At 40.2% G+C, this 8,931-nt stretch overlaps 1 long non-coding RNA gene across 2 annotated transcripts; it reads right to left on the bottom strand.

The window, feature by feature from the left end:
• Positions 1 to 296: 296 nt before the first annotated feature.
• Positions 297 to 8,322, bottom strand: LOC121014588 (uncharacterized). 2 transcript variants are annotated; one of them, XR_005783292.1, is made up of 3 exons: positions 8,249 to 8,322; positions 5,824 to 5,913; positions 297 to 400 (listed from the first exon to the last, which is right to left on the bottom strand). It is a non-coding gene; the product is annotated as an uncharacterized LOC121014588 (long non-coding RNA). The 2 variants fall into 2 exon arrangements; XR_005783291.1 differs by lacking the exon at positions 297 to 400 and adding an exon at positions 969 to 1,095.
• Between the last annotated feature and the right edge of the window lie 609 nt (positions 8,323 to 8,931).

The raw sequence follows: 8,931 nt of genomic DNA, 5'->3' as shown, positions 1-8,931 counted from the left end.
TTTGGAGAATAGTTCCCGCAAAGCAGTGCCTGGATAATGATATTTAAAAAGTGAATCATTGCATTTGTGACCAAGGGGGTGGGGAAGAATAAGGCAAAATTTTTAATATTTGTGAATAAAAGAACTTTTGCTACTCAAAGGGAAGGAGCTAATGATAGCGCCACAGGATGATGACTTGGAGATCTGGCACCAACTTTCTCTGTTTGCAGAAACACATGCCTCACACAATCCCTGTTTATACAGTTCTGGTTTACTTTAGCGAAGGTACCTGTTACATATTTGTTGATGTTCTCTTACCTTGTGTTGTTGATGCTGTTTTGTTTTTACATTAAGAACTCCCGAGGTACAGGGTTCTGTTTCATGTTTCTCATGAAATGCCTATTTACTTAAACATGAAAGTCTGTAGAGAAAGAAAGAAACAGCATGGAAACACACACAATAGAGGAGCAAATGTATCAAAATATGTACAACATTGTACATATTGTACAAAATTGTACAAAATACAAAATTGATACAATGCCATGTATCAAAATATTATACATTCCTGATTGGTTTTTAATTGTTTTCATGAAAAACTGATTGGATACAAAGGAATAATTGTAACATGCGTATAAGGCATGATGAATTACGATAAAATTGAGGACCGTGAAACCACCACTCAGGATAAGGAATAGAGTGTCCCCCCCCCCCATGCCCACCCCTTTGAGGGCGCCTATGTGCCGCTCCATAATGTTTCTCCCTGGAGAAAACCACTACTCTGAATTTTGGTTTCTCATCCGTTGTTTTGCTTTGTAGACTGGCATATATGTTGATATCTTCAAACAACGTGTAGTTTAGTCTTGAAAGTGTTGAGTTGATATAAATGGAATTGCTGAATTCTTCTGAAACTTGATTTTTTTTTCACTCAGTATTATTTCCTGAGATGTATCCAACGTGATGTGTATTTTATTCTTTTTCACTGCTGTATGGTAATTTTACATCATTTATTTTTAAAGAAAATGTAAGGAGGAAAGTTGGCTATAAGCATACATCTTCAGTATTTGTTGTTTAAGAGAACTTCTATCTTCTCTTGTTTGGTTCAGCTTTATACTTCCCCTAGAGAAGAAGAATGATATACTGGGTTTTAAATTTTTTTCTAATGTTTTTCATTTATTTTGAGGGGCAGGGAGGGGCAGAGAGAAGGAGAGAGAATACCAAGTTGGCTCCATGCTCTCAGCACAGAGCCCAAGGCAGGGCTTGATCTCACCAACTGTGAGACCATAACCTGAGTGGAAATCAAGTCAGACACTTAACCAACTGAGCCACCCAGGTGCCCCAGAATGATACATTGTTTGTTAGTGCTCAAAGGAAACTAGAGATTCTTTTGCTCAACCTTACATAAGGTATCTGTAACTACCCCCTGGCCCCACTCCTCGTAAACAAAGGGATCCATCTAAGGTTACAGAACAGTCAGGTCTTTGGGCGTCTAGCTCTCACCTCCTCAAAAGAAAGAAGGGTTCACCCTCTTGCCCTTCTCTTGTACCTTCTCTTTTCTTCAGGAACAATTCATCAAGATACTAAAAAAGAGACTGTGTCCAGACTCACTTCAAAGTGACCACAGGTCTTGATTTTTAGAAAAAAAATACAAGGACTTGATTTTATAATGTATGTGGATACTCTTAAGTACTTGTTCTGTTTTCTGTCATCTAGAAAACAAGCTCTTGGTGGATTTCAAAATTTTCTTTTCCCATTTTAGCAAAAGAAACTATTGATAAAAGTAAGTTAAAAAAAAAACTTTGTATCTCTCAAATTTTAGTATGTGCAAGAATCTTCTAGAAATTTAAATTCTGAGGCCACACTCAGAAACACTGATACAGAAGGACTACAGAAGGGTCCAGGAATCTTTGCTTTAACAAGCACCCAGATCATCAACACAGTCATCTAGTAACCTTGAGAAAATATACAAAGAAAGTGAGCTTGTGCGCTGTATTGGATGAGTTTACCAAGAATACTCTCGGTTCCCATGAACAGAATTAAAAAAAAAAAAATACAGAGGAGGAAAATTGGAAATAATAGGAGCAATTAGAAGCTCAATTTCAGCAAATTTATGCAGGGAGGATGGAGAAGAGCAAGAGTGTAAAATGTATTATTTTCTTTGCTTGAATTGAGGTATAATTGACATAAACATCACATTAGTTTCGTGCATACTATGTAACGATTCGATATTTGTATACGGTATGAAATAATCACCACAATAATTCTAGTGAACACTCATAACCACACATGGTTAGGAAATATTTTCCTGTGATAAGAAATTTTGAGATCTACTCTCTTAGCAACTTTCAAGTTATGCAATATAGTATCATGCTGTACATGACATCCCCACAACTTATTTATTTTAGAAGTGGAAATCTGGCTTTTTTGACCACCTTCACCCATGTTGCCCACCCCCCAACACCACTGCCTCTAGCAACCACCAATCTATACTTACGAGCTCATTTTATTTTTTTGGTTCCACATATAAGGGAGATCATGTGGTATTTGTCTATCTTGTTTCACTGAGCTTAATGACCTCAAATTCCATCCATGTCATTGCAAACGGCAAGATTTCCTTCTTTTGTGCAGCTGAGTAACATTTCATTTTATACATACCACATTTTTTTATCCATTTATCTGTTGGTGGTGGACACTTAGGCTATTTCCGTGTCTTGGTTCTTATAAAGAATGCTCCAGGGTGGGAGTGGGGGGTGGGGGGAAACTCGTGAAAGTCAGCAGTGTAGGAAGATCCAGAACTCACGGCCTTCTACGGACTCGCCAAATCTATAGCTACAGCTCTGAAAAGGATCTGAAAACTAGATGAATTGCTTCTCCACAACAAAGGATAAAAAGACCATGTCCAGATGGGTAGGAGAGGCAGAGAGACATGGTCTCATCAACACCCCGGCCCCAGAGTGGCAACCCACAACAGCAAAGGATCTCATCAGGCACCCCCACCCCTGGGATCTACATTGGAGACATGAGCGCCCAAAATGCCTGGCTTGGAAAACCAATGGGACTAATGTCCAAAGGACCCAAAATGTAGTAGAAAACGAAGATTCCCCTTTCACTTTTTAATTTTTTTTAAGTTTCTTTATTTATTTTGAGAGAGAGAGAGAGAGAGAGAGAGAGAGAGAGAGAGGCGGGAGGGGCGGGTGGGCAGAAAGAGAGGGAGAGAGAATCCCAGCTAGGCTCCTCACTGTCAATATGGAGCCCGATTTGGGCCTGGGACTTACAACAGTGAGATCATGACCTGAGCTGAAATCAAGAGTTAATGCTTAACCAACTGAGCCACCCAGGCATCCCTAAGATTCACCCTTTAAAGGGCTCAAGTGACATCTCACTTACCTTGAGACCCAGTGAAAAAACAGCAGTTGGAAAAGCACCTAGACTATATGTAGAAGGCATTGGATGGATTGATGATGTACTGATATGGGGATGTGTTTTGTTTTGTCATGTTTTTCTAAGTAGAATAGCTTGCTTTCTTAGAACTTTCCCTTAAAAACAAATTGAATTATAATAATAGTAACTTTATCTGCTTATTTTTTTCTGTTATAAAATGCTTTCACATTATTACAACCCATGAAACTTACTCTATGCCCAGTCTACATTCTCTTTTACAGAGGAGCAAATTGAGACTCAGTGGAGTTCATCAGAGCTTTCAGTTAGTTAAATACTATACATTTTTAAATTTATATTTAAAATTAAAAAATTTTAAGCTACACTTTTAGAAATTAAGCATTGTCTCTAATCTGCTTTTATGAGTAATGTTTGAAATCTCTGAGCAATACTTTTTAACAATTTTTTTATGTTTATTTATTTATTTATTTATTTGAGAGAGAGAGAGAGAACTAGCCAGGGAGGGGCAGAGAGAGAGAAGGAGAGAGAAATCCCAAGCAGGTTCAGTGCTGTCAGCACAGACCCGGACGTGGGGTTCGAAGTCACAAAATGTGAGGTCATGACCTGAGCCGAAACCAAGAGTCAGATGCTTAACTGACTGAGCCACCCAGGTGCCCCTATGCAATATTTTTTAAAAATCATGTTAAAGCTAAAAAAAAAAAATGTACACAGATCTACCTTTTTCATTGTTTTAGGGCAAACATTAAGATTCTAATGTGTGTTTTTTGTTCTCCAATTCCTGCATTTTTAATTTGTTTTAGCTTTGGTTTGGTTTTGGAAAATAATACCTTCCCCTGTATATTCTCAAATGATGGTTTGATGGACAAAACTACCTTTTTTCAGTAAATTGTTAGAGCATTATTTTCTTTATAAAGCAGGACACACTACTTACTTTTAGACAAGAAATTATACATCCTAGTTTCAACTGATAGCATTTACGCTTTTATTTTTTTTGATGGTTATTTATTTTGAGAGAGAGAGAGTGAGAGAGCATGTGAGTGGGGCAGGGCCAGACAGAGAAGGAGAGAGAATCCCTAGCAAGCTCCACACTCAGCTCAGAGCCCCATGTGGGGCTCGAACTTACAACTGTGAGATCATGACCTGAGCCGAAATCAAGAGTCAGACACTTAACTGACTGAGCCACGCAGGTGCCCCACATTTATGCTTCTATTCATGTTCCTCTTTCCAACCTCTTTCCAGCCTAATTTACAGAGGAATAAAATTCCTGATGACCTCTCCAATAAGGCTCGGATTCACCAGGTGACACTAACCCCCAAGGTCAAGAGGAGGTACACAGTCCAGACTGGGTCGCTGATGGACTGGTCAAAAAGATCCTAAGTGGAAAGTGGCACTGCCACTGCTAGGTCAGAAGCACTGAGAAAGATGTGATGTCCTGCATGGGGCCCTTCTGTTCTGTCCCCAAACAATGCAGAGAAACTGCCCCCAATCAAAGCAAGTGGTTTTGGAGGCCCGTAGGTTTGGCCAGCTCAGCTTTGAAATGGTGACTTGATCCCATCAGAAGCAACCATGGCACCCCCCACCCAGCTTTCCAACAGTGGGGACTCTCAGCCAGGAAAATGTGGTCTGCCTCATCTTTCTACAGTACAGCCACCATCGCTGGTCCTGCAGGATTCGATCTGGGGGCGTTTACATGCTCAAGGCAACAACCCTGGACATCACAGACCCCCTTTTCCACGTGAAGAGAAATGGGTGAAACTTGGCAAGAGGAAACAAGGTAAGGCCTTTGTCTGTAGGCAGAAAATAGACGCTTTCTTTGTCTAAATACACACTCCTCTTCCTGAATGGGCTGCTGAAGAGAACTTTAAGTACAGTGATGATGTCAATAACAGGTGAATGATTTGTCTACACAAACTTAAAACCAGAACTGATCACACAGTAAACTGGATAAGAAAGCCAAATACTCAGAGGCAGAGGAGACAGCTGTGGGGATAGCGTGATGTTAGAAGAAGTGAAAGACTGAACTGACTGGGTGATCCAGTCTGTTAAGCATCCGGCTCAGGTCATGATCTGACCGTTTGTGAGTTTGAGCCCCACTATCAACACAGAGCCCACTTCGGATCCTCTGTCCCCCTCTCTGCCCCAACCCTGTTCATTTTCTCTCTCTCTCAAAAAAATCAATAAAAACTTTTTAAAAAGAGAGAGAAATTGAAAGAAAATCTAATTCCAAAATGCTTACTCAAGGTGCCACCACGGTATCTGAAATTCACACCAGCAGACAAATCACAACTTTGGAATAATGAAGTATATCTCTAAGTGTGTTCTCCAGGGAGCATTAATAGTCATTATACAAAGAACAAAAATGCACACAGACAGGTATTTTCACTAATGTTCATAAATGTGGGGAAATCCCAGGTTTAAATGAACAGCTGTCTTTACTGTAGAACTTACCCGGGCTTGGAAAAACTACAAAGTCTTATGAATCTCCAATAACGGGCATAAATGTGTAGTTTTTCCAAATGTGATTGGCCATAGGACACCCTTAAAAAAAAAAACAAAACAAAACAATGTACCTTATTAAACTTTCTGGTTTTTCTAAGACTAGAAAATGCATCTTTCCCAGATGACCCATAAAAGTATGCAAATGTCCTAGCAAGATGGACAACTCATGAACTCATTATCATTCATGAATACTTGAGCATGGCTCCCTACCTCCCTGCCCCCAACCCCATCCAACTCAGGAGCTCCAGAGAACAGAAAGTTGCAGCAACAAGGGATTTACATTTGGGCCTGAAGGAAAGAGAATGGGTGTTACCTAGAGGGAGCTGGCAGGGGTGAGGACTAGTGTCTGGCAGGTGGACTCAGGTGCAGCACACTAAGAGTTACTACTACCCCTCTCCCAGTGAGGCCAGGGTGCATGATGTGGAGTCCAGACAACGTGGGAGAATCTCCAAACAGACCAGAATGGAAGCTAACAGGGAAAACGGAGAGACACATTACAGCGACAGTTTGTTCGTGGAAATCCTTTGGTTCGGACTACCTTTACCAAGAGAAAAAGTCACGATTTCAATTTCCAGTGGCGGCCAGCCATGATAGCTACCCCTGTTTCAAAGTCTTCCAAATGGAATTCTTTCTGCGCTCAAACATAAGGAGCACAGTGGCAGTGTGCAAAATGGCGGAGGCCTCCAGCAACACAAAGTTAATGCCCAACATGCAATAATATACCGTGACCCTCCAACACTGCGAACGCCAGACGCATTTGAAGACCTCCTTTCTTTTACGGAAAATGCATTCATTTCACTCTCTTGTTAAGTTTATTTATTTATTTATTTTGGGAGAGAGAGAGAGAGAGTGCATGAGAGGGGAAGGGGCAGAAGGAGAGGGAGAGAGAGAGAGAGAGAGAGAGAGAGAGAGAGAGAGAGAGAGAATCCCAAGCAGGCTCCGAGCAGGGCTGGATCTCAGGAATCATGAGGTCATGCACGACCTGAGCGGAAATCAAGAGTCTGACCCTCAACTGACGGAGCCTCCGGGCATCCCCCCATTTCACGTTTTGAAAAATCATCGCTCAAAATCACACACTGTTTGTACGGTTTCACTCATATGTAGAATTTAAGAAACAAAATAAAGGAACAAAGCGGGGAGAAAAAGAGACAAATCAGGAAACAGACTCTTAACTAGAGAGAACACACTGATGGTTACTAGAGGGGAGGTGGGTGGGGGGGATGGGTGAAGTAGGTGAGGTACCTAAGTACCTAAGGAGTACACCTGCGATCAGCAACCTGATGGTGTATGGAAGTGTTGAATCACCATATTGTACATCTGAGACAAATACAACACTGTATCCTAACTAGACTGGAATTAAATTTTTTTAAAAAGAGATATAGAAAAAAAAAAAAAAAAAAAACAAGGGCATTGGTTAAAAGTGTGTATCTGGAATAGGAAAAAAAAACACCCAATTTTTAATTCTGTATTTTGTATGTATTCTTATGCTGAGAGTTTTAGATTCAGCTCCTAGGGATATTACTTTCTACTACAGGAGATATTGATTTCTACTGAAAAGTGAAGTTGCAGTCAAGGCTTTGGAATTCATACATAAACATTCTTATTTTAAAATTAAAGCGCTCAAACATTTCAAATGATTGGGGATTCGACTGAACCTAAGAGCAACTTCTGTGCGTTGCCTCTCATTAGAGCTGAATATAGTTCGAAGGTGGTGACAGGCGCTCTATTTTGGGAGATGAGCATATCATGTCAGGACCATAATTCAAGGAAGACATGATACATGGGTGGACCGTTACTTTGAATGGTATCATTTTCCAGCTGAACGAAAAAGGTGTCTTGCCATAGCAAGAGGGTTTTATCTCCTCCTTCCCACTTAAAGTCATGTTTTCTACCTTAATCCTCACATTCAATGAAATATTTTTTAAGTGATTTTATTTATTTTGAGAGAGAGAGAGAGAGAGAGTGTGTGTATGTGTGTGTGTGTGTGTGTGTGTGTGTGTGTGTGTGTGTGAGGGGGAGGGGCAGGGAGAGAGGGAGAGAGAGAGTCCAAGCTGTCAGCACAGAACGCGACGAGGGGCTTGATCCCACGAACTGTAAGACGGTGACCTGAGTCAAAATCAAGAGTGAGACACTTAACCGACTGAGCCACTCACATGCCCCCTCAGTGTAATATTTTCTTGTGAGGTTTCTGCTGCCCGTCAAAGGGCACAATCTGCCTATTATGTGATGTGCTAAGATGTTTGTACTTTATCAACTGTTAATTAGAGTGACAGCCTAAGCAAGCTTTTTCTTTTTTTAAATGTAGCACAGCTCTTGGTGTCCAGGCTTAGGTTAAAAGTGTAGCCTGACATAACCACTCTCCTTTTACACTTACCCCATGTTCTCCGAATGCTGACAGAAATATTTTTCTATGCTGATAAGTCAGACTGTCCTGTTATCTGAAAGAGGAAAGAAGGCAAGCAAAAAAAATTTAGGGAAATAAACATTTCCATGACTTTCACCCATGCTAGAAGGAAAGTAATAATCCCACCTCTGAGGAGTCTAAGTGATATTTTATTCCTACAGGATTTATTTTAAAATACTGAATTTGCCTCATGTTAAAAAAATATGATGTTGTTTTCTATTGCCATAATCAGTGACGTAACAGTAGCTTGTCCTTTTAAATAAATCCCTGATTAATTTCAAAACCTGTATTTTCCACCTTTTTCCTCTTTACTTTTCTGTCTATCCCCGACCTATTACAAAGTCACCTTCATGTAAGGCTGGTTTAGAATCATGAATCTGAGCCACAGGAATGACTCAGGGCGGGTACATCTGCAAAGTCAGGTGTGAGCAATGAAGACCCAGAATAGGTTTTCATGCAATTCGCAGGCAAGAAACAAATCCCGGATGAGGCAAAGGGACTTCTATCCATTCTGCTGATCAAATGGAGGAATTGTACGGCACATTCTCAATAGCATACAGCTGCTTTTTTACATATTTTTTTTTTACATTTATTTATTTATTTATTTTTCAACGTTTTTTTTTTTTTTTTTTTTTTTTTTTTTTTTTTTTTGG

Source organism: Herpailurus yagouaroundi, unplaced genomic scaffold, assembly GCF_014898765.1.
Source record: "Herpailurus yagouaroundi ecotype Mexico unplaced genomic scaffold, PumYag 203, whole genome shotgun sequence".
NCBI lineage: Eukaryota > Metazoa > Chordata > Mammalia > Carnivora > Felidae > Herpailurus > Herpailurus yagouaroundi.
This window is presented reverse-complemented; position numbering and strand designations above follow the sequence as displayed.